A 14908-nucleotide genomic window follows, 5' to 3' on the forward strand; every position below is an offset into this window, starting at 1 on the left:
TTTACTTATAAGGTCTATTTCCTTATTGGTCCTCCTACATTTATTAGTTAAGCTATTAAATGATCCAAATGCAATAATTAACAAGTATTGCACCTTTTACAATTTAGTCATTTTTTTCTTTAATTAGCTAATTAAACATTAAAATTTCTTAACCAAATTCTACTATGACTCTAATGAGTTTGTAAATATTATATAAATAATATTTATGGGCCAACATGATGGAAATTTTTGGTCCCAAAACCATTGTTCCTTCACTACTGAAAAACGGGTTGTTACATTTACTGAGTAAATCATGATTTACCCCAATCAAGAAAGTGAGGTCAAGAGATAAGGGTGTATTGGTTTATTAGTTAGAGGACGAAAGGTAATAACTGGTTAATTAATAGCTAACTCAGCAAAACCTGAGTTCTGAAGTTAATTAGGAACACTGAAGTGAGTTAATCTTATGTTTGTTTAATTTGATTTAATTTCAATTGTTAATTGGTTGTCTTAATTTTATATGATTTATATTATTTTGTTAATCACTTTTAATTTGGTTATTCTTAATATAATTTTAGATTAGTATTATTTGGCCCTGTTAGTGTAGAAAATTAATTTAAGTTTAATTACATCTCCCTTGGGTACGATCCTCATAATACTTCCTGAAGTGTTTCGTTGTAACATTCTTTACTATATTACAATTTGACTCGTGTACTTGCAACACATCTGTTTCCTTTCCATATCTTTTGCTGCAATATTTTTTTTTCCAAATATCCGCATGTTTGGTGGTGGTCACCAATATAAAGGCCTCTTTATTGTACACAATTGAATCAAATTCATTCAACAATTTCTCTTTTTGAGTTAATAAAATTCTCTTTGAGTTTTTCTTTTCAAGAATTTCTCTTAAGTTTTCTTTTAGAATAGTTTTAATAATCTTTTCAGGTTGTGGGGGATCATCTTCAAGCTTTTTCTTGTCAAGTTTTCTTTCTTGGAGGCGAACTAGAGCCGTTTGAAGGAGGTTGCAGATTCATCTAGTTTCCAAAGCTCCTTAGGACTTCTGCACGCAACTTTCCATCTATCTTCTTTCATTTCTTTGTTATTCTATTCTATTATGGTTTAATTATTTCTAATCTTTGATTTGGATTCCTAGTTCTTTTTCTATCTTTTATTACTTGTTTTAAGTTTTACCCTTTTTTATTCTTAGTTTTGACTTGGATTTGTTTACATTTAAAGTTTTGTCAAATTCTAAGTTTTTCCTTCATTCTTCTAGATCCCTAAGCCAAATGCGTGACTTGAACATGTTCCTCTCTTTTCCATATCACAAATAATTTCTTGAAACATGAACTGTCGATGAAGACTATGTAGCTATTTTGGAAATAAACTCTTCAATTGATTGTAGTTTGCTTATTATGATTGTAATAGTTATTTTTAAGGAGTTACTTTGTATTCACTTAGATTCTATGTTGGTAAGCCGAATTGAATATATGTTGTAAGACTTGTCTAAGTTTTGTAAAAGAGCTTATTGAGAGCTCTTGAATATGTTCATTGAGGAACAATTTTTGCGAGAGAGAGAAAAGGTTGTATTATAAACAATATTGAGAGTGTTTACTGTCCAAGTTCTCAGGGAGAGGATTTAGAGGTTAAAGTTTTAGCCATTAGGTATAGTGGTGAGGTCTTTATACTTAAGTGTGATAGAATGTGATCACTTGTATTGTTGACTAATAATAGTGGAACTTCTTATTGAGCTAGGCTTCGTAAACATAGGTGTTAGGGATCAACCATTAAGCAACGAACAAGTAAAAATATCAAAGGAAATTAAGAAATTGAACACACAAATTTAACGTGGAAAAAACCTCTCCAAAAAGGATAAAAAAACCACAGGCAAAGATAATTTTACTATAATGACAAAAGAATGAAGAGTACAAAGATTGAGATAAAAACTAAACCCTGGAATCCAAAAAAATAAAGAACCCTCAAAACATAAACACAAAATTTTCCAAAAGTGTTATCAGTTCTAATCTTTAATGGGTGTATTTTTTAAAGTTGTAAAAGAGCCTATTTATAGGCTAATTTCATAGGTCAAATAAAAAAAATCTAAACTAATTACAATTTTATTGAAACAAATAAATAGAGTTTAACTAGAAGAATATTTCTCAAATTTGACTAAAATAGGAGTCATACTCAACAAATCTCCACCTTAACTCATATTTCCACAATGCCATCTTTGCCAAAGCCCGCCATGGGCCTATCTTAAACTATGCAGGGAATTAACTAAGTCGAACTTGTGCTTAGAAACTAGAAGACTTCTTGCCCTTGACTTGTACATTACCAAATCAAAACTAACCCGGGTCAGATTTTTGCAAACACAATACCCTAACTTTTCAAAACCAACATCCAAAAGAGAACCTCTCTTAAACGAAATGATCATACCTTTTTCCCTCCTATGACTAAGTTACCTCCACTCCAAACGAGTTGACTCAACTTTGTAACGGATGAGGGACGTCTGATTTCACCAATCACTATAGAATCTTCCAGAATATAAAGACTACTAGTTATTTTACCTTTTAACAAAATGATAGCCCCACAAAATACCTTAATGCCTCTCGACTCGATGTTGATTCTAAAACCTTTCGAGTCTAAAATATACAAGAAGATGAGATTCTTTTGTAAATCAAGTACATACTTGACATCTGAGAGTGTCCTAATTGTAACACCCCTAATCCGTCTCCATCATTTAATTAGGGTTACAAAACATTACTATACATTCAGAAACATTTGAACATTATATCATTCAATAATTCAATCACATTATAAACCATTCATATACATGTACATTGTCCCTAAATTGATCCCTCGAGACCCTAAGAATAGCATAAAAGAAATTCAGGACCAATTTGAAACAAATCAAAAATTTTAGGAAAAAGTCAAAAAAATTGGGAAACAAGGGTCACATGGCCATGTCGTCAAGCCGTGTACCTTACACAGCTGAGACAGAAACCCTTGTCTTAGGCCATGTAACCTTTGAACTAAGGACACACAGCTGTGTCCAAGCCTGTGTTCTTACTCGTACAACTCTTTGAGTAGGGTTACATGGTCATGTCACACGCCCGTGTGTCAGGCCGTGTAACTCTTGAAATTGCCCCACACGCTCGGGTGTCAAGCCATGTGTTAGGCCGTGTAACTCACTAACTTGTAACCTAGGGAAATCACCAAATGACACACGGTTGTGTCGCCAAGCCACACACGGACGAGACACACGCCTGTGTCTCAGGCCATGTGGTTCCAAATTTACCTAAAATCAAACCATTCCAAGTCCATATCATACATAACCTTTGAACCATTTAAGCATACTTCAAGGGAACCTAAACATTGCTAAAACATATACCAAAATGTCATTTCAAAGTCCTAATACAACTAACCAATATGCCATTCAAGGCACCTCAAACACATACAAATATCACCTACCTAAACATGTCTATATGCCTAATTCCATGCATACAATTCTATATCATTTAGGTATTAAAACATACCTCATTTAGCCATTTCCAAATCATACAAATCATACCATAAAATACCATTAACAAGCCATTGTAAACTTATCAAATGAACCTTATATACATGCACTTATAAGTGACCAAAATGACATACTTGGTAAGACATTTCAAATTACCAAACCACCATAATTTCATGACATAAACATCCGCATTACTATTACATAACATCCTATACATGTTAATAGTTCCATTTTCCTTACATACTAATCTATCTCAAATATGAATTAAAACATGTCGCAAGTATCAATTTTCAAACCATCATCAACATGCCAAGATATACATACCAACAAGTACTTTAAAGTAACCAAAATCACATAACTTGGTGAGGCTTCAAGGTGTACCAAACCAACAAAGCTTCCCAAAGCTTATACATACCAAAACACCATGAACACATGCACTATTATACTATATACATGCCATTATAAACCTTAGCCAAATTACTCAACAACTACCATATTGTCCACTGCATAGTGTGATAGATCTGACGAATTTCCAACCAATGGAGCTTTTGATAATTTGTAAGGCAAAGGAAAATTAACTATGTAAGCAGTGAATGCTTAGTAAGCTCGTATAAACTTTAAACATAATATATCATTTCAATAATGAACTTTATAGAATAATTATAAACCTTTACCAATGTAATAAGATTTATAAAACCTATATAAAACCATCAAGCTCACAAATTAACATACTTGTTCATAATGCTTATGAAACCAACCATATATATAAACATAATATTTCAATTTATCATCATTACCATATGATCATGTTTCATTCCGTTTTCTTGCTTACCTTTTCCAAATGCTTAGTATAAGCCTAAAAAACATCATCAAATCACAAGTTAGTGCACTTGTCCATAATATAAATGTAACAGCCCGTTTTCATTAAAATCAGAACGGTGGTTTCGGGACCACAAATTCGATGTGAGAATATTTATTTATTATTTTAATATCACAGTATGTTAGTAGTATCGTATAAAAATTTTGTTAGGAAATTTTACTGTTTGCATGCTTAATTCGATAAAAAGGACTAAATTCAAAAAGGTACAAAATTTGAGTTCTAGAAGTTAAAAAGATTTAATAGCTATGAAATTAAATGGTCAGAGGGTTTATGTTGTAAATAAACCATTTTTTTTATTAAGTGGACTCTTATGGACATCTTTTAATGATTTTTAAAGTAAATGGTAAAGGTTACTTTAGTAATTTCATAAATAAATTAAAACAAAAATAAGAAAAGATGGTATCATATTCTCTAATGCATCATCCACCAAAATTTTAAGACGAAAAAGCCATTAGAGAAGCTTGCATGTTCGGCCAAACTTCCAAAGCTTGCATGGTATGATTTTTCGTCCCACTTTTAATGATTTCTATATTTTTGGAGTCGTTATAGCTTAATCTAGCTAACCTAAGGACTAATTAGTAAAACTGTTAAAAGATTAGAGTTTTTCCATGAGTGAATTCATGTTGTTTGTGAAGTTTGATGTTAGAAAATAAATCCTTGTTGTTAAATAATTTTCAATAAATTTATCAATCGGGGTTAAATTGAAAAATGTAAAATATTCATGGGGTAATTTGTGAACTAATGAAACATGTGGGCTGATATAACTTGTATGATATTCGACTAGGCTTGGGTAGTGATGAAATTGTATGAATTTCATTTTATGAGCCTAAGGACTAATTTGTGAAGAAATCAAAAGTATTGGGGTAAAATTATAATTTTTCTAAAATATGAATTTGAGTTAAATTGATTAAAATGATTATTGAATTGAGCTGAATTTATTCATTTAGATCAAGATAAACCACGTATGGCTCTAGATCGAGGCAAAGAAAAAGCTTCGAATTAGTCAACTTTATTTTTCTATGTTTATCGTCGAGGTAAGTTCATACGTTTAAGTTTCATTTTTATTTTATGATTTGAATACTATTATTGTATAATATTAAATTGAGTGTTGATGGAAAAATCCAATGGCATAACGGTGATCATAGACGAATAAAAAGGAATAGCTTCGACTGTCGATTATGAAAAGGGATGGTGACGACCATCGAACTATGAAAAGGGATAGCTTTGGCTATCAAATTATGAAAAGGGATGGTAACAACCATCGAACTATGAAAAGGGATGGTGACGACCATCAAATTATGAAAAGGTATAGCTTCAGCTGTCGAACTATGAAAAGGGATAACTTTGGTTATCGAATTATGAAAAAGGATGTGTCAACCATCGTATTATTACCTCCTGTGAGTTTCGGTAAGAGCTTTTAATGTAAATTTACATTAATATGATGAAAGGTAGGTAATGTGTACCTTTGTGGAAATTAAAAATAAGAATGTATATATATAATTTTTCGAATTAGTTATGCTCATGTTGATTTGGGATATACATGCATTGTGGTTGTTTAATGTATTGAAAAATTTAGACTATATTTGTTATGAACTTACTAAGCATGTCATGCTTACTTTGTGCTTATTTTTCTATGTTTGTATTTGTCAGAAGCTCACTCGGGTTAGAAAGTTGCCAAAGATCCATCACACTATCCATCGGCTCTTTCGGTACTTTCGGATGTTTAATTTTGGTTGTAATGGCATGTATAGGTATCTTGGCTAATGTTGGACCTATGTTTTGGTGGTTGGAATAGCCATTTGATTTGGCTTGTGATTTAGCATGTTGATGTTGATATGAGCTTAATTTATAATATGTAAAGATTAACCTTATTATGGTCAATGTTTGCCTTAATATATTTGAATTGTGATAAATGAATTTGCATATTGTATAAGTCTTGTAACTTGATGTGGTTTGGTAACTTGTTAAGAAAGGTATATATATATGTTTATTGATGTTAGTGAATGAATGGCATATTTTGTACATGTGATAGGCTATGGTAAGTTAATTCAATGTTTTGAATTAATGTAAGTTTAGTTGAAAGTAACTAGCCATTTTGGCCAAATTGAATACATGGTTGAACATGTTTATATATTGTCATTTGAGGTGCCTAAGGGTATATTGGTTGTATGATGTTATATCAAATGTATATGATTTGTTTATGCTTGATTTTGGTGCCTTATTAAGGCTAGCGTATATGTGCATTTTGATTTTAAGTACATGCTAGTTTAGATGAGAAAAATGGCTTGGAAAAAAGCCTATTTTTGTCCACATGGGCAGAGACACAGGCATGTGTCTCAGTCGTGTGTGACACAGGGCCAGGTGACACGGCCATGTGTCCCCTATAGCTTTCAAAGGGTTGCAAGTCAGGCTATTACATGGCCTAACACACGGCCTGGCACACAGGCTTATGGGGTTATTTCGAAGGGTACATGGCCTGGCACACGGGCGTGTGGCTAGGCCGTGTGACCCAAGTTAGTGAGTTACATGGGCACAGGCACGAGCTGGGACATGGCCGTGTGTCCTTACTTCAAATGCCCACACGACCGTGCACCCTTGCATTGTTGAAAATTTTCATTTTTTTCTAAAAAATTCTCTGAGTTTCTGATTTAGTCCCGACTTGTTTCCAAAGCGTAATTTCAGCCTTGAGGGCTCGATTAAGGGACAAGATGTAAGTTTTGAATTGGTTTTAATATGTTTTTTTATATGATTTGAAAAGTTGGAAATTTATGTCTGTTTGATTTGAAAACTCCGGTAATGCTCCATAACCCTGTTCTAGCGACAGATACGGGTTATAGGTGTTACAATAAATGAGTTCATCCATAGCATAAGTAGATTTCTCATATATAAGTACATCATTTAATTCATCAATATTTTTATAACATCATGTTACATCTCAATTGTGAACTTACTGTTTCATTCCCTTTTCTTACCTATTGAACCATTTGGAATTACATCGGATACTCGGGAAAGCTTACACATAGTGTGCCTTTACATATAACCGCAATCTTTCATTTACATCATTGCTCATATGAGCTGTGAAATGGGCTTGCTCACATGAGCTATGGGTTGGAATGTAAGCTATGCGATGTTGCTCACAGGAGCTGTGGAGAATCCACAACAAATGCAGGACCTCAGCTATCGGTAGGACATTCAAGACTAGCACCCAAAACATGAAATCCTTAATGACATGTCATTTGTATCCTAAGAATTCCTAAGGTTCAACCAAGATTTAATATCCGTTAATTCATCGTAGCATTGATACGTGTATATTTTGTTTCATTTACATCAACCAACATAATAAATATCCAATTTAAACAACATTTAAATGATTACAGTTCATACAAACTTACCTGACTAAATAGCAGTAATGACTAAGTTCAGGGGCTATTGATAATTTTTTCTTCTCCTCAATTTCTCACTTATTCTTGATCTAAAATAATAATGCCATTCAATTCACTAATTCTAACAGAATAATCAATTCATTTTATACATTTAAGTCTTTTTTGAACTTTTTACAAAATTGCCCTCAATATTTTACTCTTTTTACAATTCAGTCCCTAAACTCGAAACTTGAAATCTCATCATTTCTAAATAAAATTCATGCAAATCGATTTTTACCTTATTTTATAACAGCCCATATTTATCATCCATTTTAATATTTTCCTTTAATTTTACCATTTTCATAAATAAGTGATTATACCTTAAAATCATCAAAATTACTTAATAAAATATGTCTATTTAACAACAAAGCTTAACAATCTATCATAAACTTTCACAAACACCTCATATTCATCTATGGAACATTCTAAAACATTTAATAATTTTGAAAATAGAGGTATGGGTTAGCTGGGTCTAACTGCAACGATCTCAAAAACAAAAAAAAAATTACAAAAAAAAAATGAAAAATGGACTTACATGCATTAACCATAGCAAGACCGAAGCTTGGAAACCTAAAGTAGCCAATATTTCCTTCAATTTTTGGTGGAGAAGATGGTTAGAAAAGATGAAACCAAATTTGTTTTATTTAATTTAAAATTAATTGATCATTTACCATTTTTACCCTTAAAAAATCATCAAATTTTCATTAATACCTTACCCATAAATATCCACTAACCCTTTAAATGGTCTATTTACCACTCAGGTCCTTTATTTTAAGATTTCAAAGCTATTGGACCCCTTTAGCTAATAGAACTCAACTTTTAGCCTTTTTACAATTTAGTCCTTTTTACTTAATTAACCATTTAAAAGTCAAAATTTCTTAACAAAACTTTAATACAACCTTAATAGCACTCCATAAATATTTAATAAAATATTTACTGCTCGGTTTATAGCAATGAGGCCCCAATACCTCATTTTTTAAAATCACTTGACTTCTGGGTCCTACCACTTAAACCTAATTATTTATTCGTATAACATAAATTACCATATCGAAAACCATTTTAATACCATATTTGACTCGTAATTATTAAATAATAATATGTACGAACTTACTCATTAGATTTGTGGCCCCAAAATCACTATTTTCAACATCACTGAAAAACGTGTTGTTACACTAGTCGTCCCATTGTGCATCTTAATTTTAATAGTACCAATACTAATTACCTTACTGGATGAATCGTTTCCCATGAACACAGCTCCACCTTCAACCAAATTATATGTGGAGAACCATTCTCTATTGGGACACATATGGAAAGAACACCCCAAATTTAAGATCCACTTGGACATAAGCTCAAAGCTTTCGCTTGTTAAAACTAACAAGAAATCATCACCGCTTTCGTCAGCCAAATTAGCACCAACTACATCTTCCTCTCAACAACCCTTTTATTTCACAGTTTATAACAATTTGCTTTGATGTGACCTAACTTCTTACAATAGCAACACCTTTTGTCTCGCTTCTTTGATGCAACCAAAACGAAATTTTGCCTATCTACCTTGCTATCTGAACCAAACTTATATTCAAGTTTTTCTTTACTCAACAAATGACCCTTCACATTCTTGAACGAGAGTTTGTCTCTACCATAAATCAGGGTCTCCTTGAAAGATTGGTATGAAGGGGGTAAAGAACACAATAATAGTATAGCCTGATCTTCATCGTCAATCTGAACCTCAATATTGTTTAACTCATTTAAAAGGGTAATGAATTGACTGATGTGATCTCTAAGAAGCTTACATTCGTTCATGCGAAACGTAAATAGACGTTGTTTCAACATAAAACTTAGTTGCATAAAAAGTTTCTAACCTTTTCCATAAGGCGGATAAGGTCTTCTCCATCAATACCTCCTACAATACCCTATTTGCGAGGCACAACTAGATTGTAGACAAGGCCTTTTCATCAAGCTCTTCCCATTTTGATTGATCTAGATTCTCGGGTTTTTTCCTAGTAATGACCTTTTTAGGTCAATCTGAACTAAAATTGTCATCATTCAAACTTGCCACAGATTGAAATTTGTGACACCATCAAACTTCTCAATGTTAAACCTTATTATTGTCATCTCTGAATAGGCTGATCTACGAAATTTAAACTAGTTCTGATACCACTTGTTGGGGATCGACCCGATTAAGCAACAAACAAGTAAAAATAATGGAAGAGATTGGTAAATTGAACACACAAATTTAACATGGAAAAATCTCTCCAAAGAAGATGAAAAATCACAAAAAATATAATTTTACTATAATGACAAAAGAACGAAGAGTACAAAGATGGAGATAAAAAACTAAATCCCGAAACCCGAAAAACAAAAAACAAAAAACAAAAAAAACCTCAAAATGTAAACACTAAATTTTCTAAATGTGTTATTAGTTTTAATATCTAATGAGTATATTTTCTAAGATTGTAAAAGAGCCTATTTATAGGCTAAATTCATAGGTCAAATATTAATAAAATAATCTAGACTAATCAAAGTTTGATTGAAACAAATAAAAAAAGTTCAACTGGAAGATTATTTATCAAAATTGATTGAAATAGGAGTCATACTCAACAATAGGGAAACCAAATTTTGTAAACAAATCTTTAGTGTTATTTATTATTCTCTTTTTCATAGTTTTGTAGTGCCACCACAGCAATATAACACTTCTATTGTACTAGTTTTGTTAACTAAATAAGCAATTTTAGATAATAATTAGTAAGTATAGATAGATATTATAGGTTAAATTGCCATTATAGTAAATTTAAAAGTTGTGAAGTTAGGAATATAATTTAAATCAATCTTGAAAAAAAAATGGAAAACTCTCTGCCTGTTGACGATATTTCTTCTCTGCCAGAAGATGAAGATGGTGGTGGTAATCGGGTAGTTTCCGATCGCAACACGAAAAAAGTCCAGTTAAAAAATGGTAGTGAAGAGGAAATTACTCATATGGTGGTTGAATCTAGTACTGGCCCTACGATCTCTTGGAAGGACAAACTTTTGGGGGTTACTTCTGTGTCTCTAAATAAGAAAGGGTTGGAGTCTCCTGGTGTTAGTACTGGTGAAGAACTGGAATTTTTGGATGGAGATATACATAGATCTTTTGTCAATGGAATTCCTACTATTGACTTTTCTGAAAGAATCCATCAAATTTTATTTAAAGAAATGGAGTCCATAGTTGTCTTAAAATTGTTTGGAAGGAATATTGGGTATGGGGCGCTTCACAGTTGTATCAATAGCCTATGGAATCCATCCATGCCCTTCTATATCATGGATATTGAGAATGGATATTTTCTGGCTAAGTTTCAATCAATTGACGATTATGCTAAAGTTCTGTCGTAGGGGCCCTGGTTAATTTATGGGCATTATTTGACTGTCCAACCTTGGTCTAAAGAGTTTACTCCCTTACAACCATATCCTTCCATGGTGATGGCTTGGATAAGACTTTTAGGCCTTCCAGGGTACTTGTACAAAAAGAAAATAATTGAGGAAATTGGAGGGACCATTAGCAAAGTGGTCTGGCTAGATTTTAACAAGGATAGCAGAGCTAGAGGCAGATTTGCTAGGATGGCCATCTACATCAACTTGGATTAGCCCATGATTGCTCAAGTTCGTGTTAATGGTTTGTATCAGAAGGTTGAATATGAAGGTCTTCCTATGATTTGTTTTACATGTGGGAAATATGGACATACCAAAGAATTGTGTGGCTCATTGCAACCAGAGGCTTAATTAGAGAAGGACCAGTCGAGCGTTACTCCGGCTAAGGAGGTCAGCGAAGGTGAAAACGCTTCTTACGGGCCATGGATGGTAGTGGAGGATAAAGCTAGGTGACATTTCAGGAGTAGTAATTCTGGCAAAGCTGGTTTTCGGGAAAGAAAATCAGGTTCCCGATTTAATGCTCTAGTAGATATGGAAGTTTTAGATTTAGAAGCTAAAAGTAATAAAGGAAATGAGGGTCAAACAGCTGAATTGAAGGATATCTTCAAATCTAGAAAATTTATTGAGAATTTATGGATGAAAAATCGAGAAAACTTTAATTCTTTGATAAATGAACAGATGGGGGTGTTAATGAGGATGTCGATCGGTCAACTGGTAACAAAAGCAGGCTAACTGTAAGTGGTCTAGTGGACCGTTTATCTGCTAATAAAATCAATAGAGTGGTCGGCCCAATAACAAGCCTGGTAGTGAGCTAGACTAGGCTAATGAAATTTTGGGCCATTCTTGCACAGCGCCGAATTGTTCCATTAATGAAGCAGGGAGCTACACTATTTCTTTGATTATTCCTTTCATTAAAAATCCGATTGGCGCAGAATGTTTAAAATCTTTTTTGAATTTTATTAATTGGTAAAAAATAATTTATATATATTTTTACCTCATGTTAAATGCATTTTATAGATGATTTCCCATTAGAATTGGTGAATTCGATGCTCCTAATGCTTTAATTTCATGTTTTCTACTTAGGAGAGAATAGGAGAGCGAAAGGAACGAGAAACGGGCCAAAAATGGAGAAAATGGGCCAAAGTATGAAATCAACAAGGCCTGGACTTCCTCACACGGGTAGCCCACACGGCCGTGTCAATTTGGCAGAATCGAAGCACGACTCACACGGGTATAACACCGCCCGTGCCATTCTAACAGGCTTGAACATGGCCTAAAATAATCGCACACGGACATGTCCCTGCCGAGCCCAAGTTGAGTCCAATTCGGAAAAGGCTAGTTTTGAGGGCTCTTAGGCATTCCAAAGCCTATAAATACACCCTAGAGGAGAAAGAAAAGGGGGGCACAGAATAGGAGTAAGGAATTACTCCAAGTAAGCTGATTGATCCATCTCAGAAGCCGGATTCACCATCAAAACTGAAGACCTCTCCTCAATTTCTCCTTCAGGAGTTTTGGGTTTTCTTTATGTGTTGTATTCTTTATTATTCTGAGATGTTTTCCTTTTTAGTTATGAACTGAATCCACTAAATACCTAAGGGGAATGAAACCTAAGACGAATCTTGTTATTATTTTCTGAACTGTATGATAAATATTTAACTTGTTCTTAATTATGTGTTCTTAATTCTTGTTTTGATATCCCAGGATACTAATTCAAGATAAGCTCTTATTCAGAGGAGGAATAGACTCCGTCTAAGAGTACATTTGTCATGATTAAGCGGATTTGATTGCGCGCCTAGACATAGGGTGACAAGATTTTGCTGGATTAGGGTGAAACCTAATAAGGGGATCCATAGGTCGAGTTAATGCACCCCTAGGGTGTTAATTAGAGAAAAGTCTCAATTACTCAATCAAGGGATTAGACGTTATTAGTCTTGAATAGGGATAATAACATAACTTAGGGATCTCTACAGAATAAGTTAAATGAATAAATCGTCCGATTCGGAGCCAGAATAACAATTACAGTCTAGGTAGATTTTTCTTTAGATATTGTCTTAATTCAATCGATTTTCCCGAAAGCAATTCCCCAATTCTATTCTCTGTGAGTTCTTAGTTTAGATAATTAGTTAGTTAAAACAAAACCTCTTTATTCCTAGGCTAGATAATAAAAAGGCAGTCATCACTAGTACTTTTAGTTCCTTTGGGTTCAACAATCTGGTCTTGCTAAAACTATACTATTGTGCGATAGGTACACTTTCCTACATCGTGATAATAGTTAGTTTCAAGAACGATTAATTATAAATATTTTAAAACCTATCATGAAATCACGCGACCAAGTTTTTGGCGCCGTTGCCGGGGAACTAAAATATTAGGAACACTCAATTTTTATTACTTTAGCCATTTATTTTTCTTGCAATCTAATTTTATTTTTAATTTTATTCTAATTTACTAATTTTCTTTTTCTTTCTTCTGACAGGTTTTTATAGTTTATGACTAGAAGAAACCAGACAGGACCACTACTTTTTGACGAAGAAATCGATCGCACAGTTCACAGAAACCAAATAGAAATAAGGCGAAGCCTAAGATACACAGAGAACGAGCAAGAAGACGATACTCAACCCCCAACCGAAGAGATGGTTGAAAACCAAGACAATCACCTACCTCCTACAATTGCGGTTAATCAAAATCCTACTCCACGCACTATTTTGATGGTTTGTAGGATGAAGATCCCAACACTCACTTAGCAAACTTTTTGGAACTATGCGATACATTTAAAATTAATGGTGTTTATAGTGATGCCATTCGTCTTCGGTTATTCCCTTTCTCATTGAGGAACAAAGCTAAACAGTGGTTGAACTCGTTACCACGAGGGTCAATTACTACTTGGGAACAAATGACCAAAAAATTTTTACTAAAATATTTTCCGCCGGCTAAAACAGCTAAATTACGTAATGATATCTCTTCCTTTGTGCAGATGGATTTAGAAACACTTTACGATGCATAGGAGAGATACAAAGACCTTTTGAGAAGGTGCCCTCACCATGGGTTACCGCTTTGGCTTCAGGTTCAAACATTACATAATGGCCTGAACCCTTCGACTCAGCAAATGGTTGACGCAGGTGCTGGCGAAATAAAACACCTGAAGATGCTTATGAGTTTATAGAAGAGATGTCACTGAATAACTATCAGTGGCAAGTCATGAGGACAAAACCAACTAAAACAGCAGGCATTTATAATGTCGATTTGATTACTATGCCATCAACCCAGGTAGAACTTCTAAATAAAAAGATTGATGGTTTTCTTAGTTCTTCACAGGTTCACCCAGTAATGCAGTGCGAAGTAAGTGGAGGTGGAACAAGCCATTCGAAATACCAACCTTATGGCCACAACATCGATAACGAGCAATTAAATTACATGGGTAATAATCCTCAACCTCAAAACAATCCATATAGTAACACTTACAATGTAGGTTGGAAGAACCACCCCAATTTCTCATGGGGCAGTCGAGGAAATCAAAGACCACAACCACCTTCAGGCTACCAACAACCATCCTACCAATAGGAAAAGAAGCCAAACCTTAAAGAGATGCTCACAAAGTTTATCTTGGTGTCAGAAACCCATTTTTAGAACACCGAGACAGCACTTAAAAATCAGCAAGCGTCGATCCAAAGGCTCGAAACTCAGATAGGCCAGCTTTCCAAACTAATCTGAAAA

At 33.7% G+C, this 14908-nt stretch overlaps 1 non-coding gene across 1 annotated transcript; it reads right to left on the reverse strand.

The window, feature by feature from the left end:
• Positions 1-14135: 14135 nt before the first annotated feature.
• On the reverse strand, positions 14136-14242 carry LOC128287070 (small nucleolar RNA R71). The gene has a single exon (XR_008277770.1). It is a non-coding gene; the product is annotated as a small nucleolar RNA R71 (small nucleolar RNA).
• Between the last annotated feature and the right edge of the window lie 666 nt (positions 14243-14908).

This window comes from Gossypium arboreum, chromosome 13, assembly GCF_025698485.1.
Source record: "Gossypium arboreum isolate Shixiya-1 chromosome 13, ASM2569848v2, whole genome shotgun sequence".
NCBI lineage: Eukaryota > Viridiplantae > Streptophyta > Magnoliopsida > Malvales > Malvaceae > Gossypium > Gossypium arboreum.